This window comes from Montipora foliosa, chromosome 1, assembly GCF_036669935.1.
Source record: "Montipora foliosa isolate CH-2021 chromosome 1, ASM3666993v2, whole genome shotgun sequence".
Taxonomy (NCBI): Eukaryota; Metazoa; Cnidaria; class Anthozoa; order Scleractinia; family Acroporidae; genus Montipora; species Montipora foliosa.
Window position 1 is genome coordinate 62,060,239 of NC_090869.1, and position 2,500 is coordinate 62,062,738.

A 2,500-nucleotide genomic window follows, 5' to 3' on the forward strand; every position below is an offset into this window, starting at 1 on the left:
TGATGACTCGTCTGGCACGACGCTCCGGTGCCATGTGCAGAGGTACTGCATTTTTCTCTCTCAAAAACACTCCGTCAGCGCAAGCGTAAATGTTCTGGCTCTCCAATACGTACCAAAAAGAGATGCTGGCTTTTACAAGGAATTGACATTTCAGTTGATTCTACAGGAATAAACGTAAGAGCCGTGCTGGTCATCTTGGAGTGCAGGGATGGCGCAATGGTGAGAGCACTCGCCTCCCAACAACGTGGGCCGGGTGCGATTTCCAGACTCAGCGTCATATGTGGGTTGAGTTTGTTGGTTCTCTACTCTGCACTGAGAGGTTTTTCTCCGGGTACTCCGGTTTTCTCCTCTCCTCAAAAACCAACATTTGACTTTGTGTTAATCGTTAATTTCAGTTTACAGAATCCCCAATTACTGTTCCAGCGCTAAAACGACTAGACACTTAAATAAAGTTCCTTTCCTTTCCTTCTCCTTTCTCAAGACAGAGGTTAGATGGTTTCATGCAGACTGGGACGCCTAAAATTCTTTGTTGTAAACATGGCGGTTCACGAGTGAAGTTGTCTCTCTGGCTTTTCTGTCGATGAATTCCAAGACCTAACGATACAATTTGGGCAAGTTGTAAAAGCTGAAAATTTCAATTGATGTTTGCTGGTAGGACTGGGTGGCCTGACACTTATAATTAATTATATGAAATGGGAATCCGAGGACTTTCCTGTTCGTGGAATGACATAATCACTCAGAGTTCTTTTTTGGGCGTAAACGAGGCAACTTAAGAAGCACAAGACTGGCCCTCGTCAAATGGCTGGAAAGAGTGAGAAGAAAATTTCTAGCCAGATACTTAGGAGTAGACCTGGTGTGTGCCTGTAATTATTTACGGTTAATTGTTACTTAGTTTTTGTGGGGATATTTTTGCCCTGATGGACTTTTACATTTTATCCATGCTCTTAATATATGTTCCTCACTGGACTATTGTTAACTGGCTCTGGAGCCTTTTCCCTTTTTACTTGGGCCCTTTGGCCCTTGTAGATAAACTTTTATCTTATTTATAAAAAGAAACCAAGGTCTAGGGCTTGGGGGTACTGACGAAAACGTTTCATTCCGTTTTTAAGGCTACATTAGGAATCTTTTGAATGGAAGTAGACAATAATCTGGATTTTTCTTGTCATATATCAAATGTGCGCAAAAAGATTAATAGTCAACGTAACGTTATGATGCGCTTCGAAACCTTAAAAGGCAAGGCCATGGTGAGCATGAAATATTTTCTGTCTTCTGTGCACTGCTTGTGTGTTTTAAGTCTGTTTAGGCGTCAGTAATAATACGAGCAATGCTGTCCGAGTAGGTGCTTCCACTAGGTTTTCAGAAATGCAGAGCAATACAGCAACTCAATCTTAACAAATAAATATATTTTGACCTTGACATCGCGCTTTCGGCATTCCGTCATCGATAACGGCGCCGTGTTGTGATCTTTGCAGAAATTAAGCGGTCTCTCAAACATTAACCTGCTGGCACTGCGTTACGTAACCCCCCAAGGTCTGCTATTTCGGCAAGGCCACAAAGGTAGGGTACATCATTAAAAGGTAAGCCCTGCTGGTATTCAAAGTCTTCAAAGAGCAAGCTTCCTTAATAAAGTCACAATATTCGAATGAATTTAGACTGTATGTGTAGTGTTACGTCACATAAACCCGTTAAAGTACTGATCTGGGAGAAAGGTGAAAAATCAGGGAGGACGGAGAAACGGCCAAATTAGGGAGGAGGGAGAAAAATGAGTTTAAAACTAGGGAGATAAGATATTTGCCTCCCCGTTCCTCTACCCTCGTAGAGACTGCTAGTAATGTGTAGTAACGGGTAGTGATGTGTCGTGACCTCTAGTGACGAGTAGTGACTGCTAGTAACTTGTAATGACGGGTAGTTATGTATAGTAACGTAGATCGACGTACAGTAATGCCTAACAACGTTGGATGACAGCTAGTGATTGGGAGTAACATTAAGTTACGATTAATCATGTGAGATTATATAAAGTACCTGGTAGTAATGGGTAGTGTTGGCAGGTTACGTTTAGTATTGTATTGCATAAGGAATTTTAGTGGGATTTTCTCTTTTGTGTACTTGGACACGGAATTATAAGAAAAAGGCGAGATCGAGGGCGCCCCAGCCTTCTCTCGACTTCGCCGCTCGGGATTTCTGGCGTTCCGCTATAACAAAACCGCCAGCTGCACCGGCTAGGCGTGTAAAGAGTGTGCCATGCACTTGGCAATCAAATCAACCTTATCCGGAGAGATATCGGAAAGGAACTCAGCATGAAAACGTACTTCTTAATTGTGGCTGTAAACGGGAAACTGAGCGAACATGTAAGAAACGAAGACCTTTTCGTTGCACCTGAAACGTGTAGTCAGAGGGAAGCTAATACAAAGGATCTGGTGATTGGTTTAAGCAATCAATTGATACAAACAAACACTCAGCCCAAGAGAAACTGTGGCCAAGCTCTTAAGCAAAAGTCACA

General features: G+C 42.6%; 1 protein-coding gene across 2 annotated transcripts in view; it reads left to right on the forward strand.

Moving 5' to 3' along the window:
- The window catches only part of LOC138003801 (aquaporin-7-like), a 27,910-nt gene that overhangs the window by 12,340 nt on the left and 13,070 nt on the right, over positions 1-2,500 (forward strand). The window lies entirely within an intron of this gene.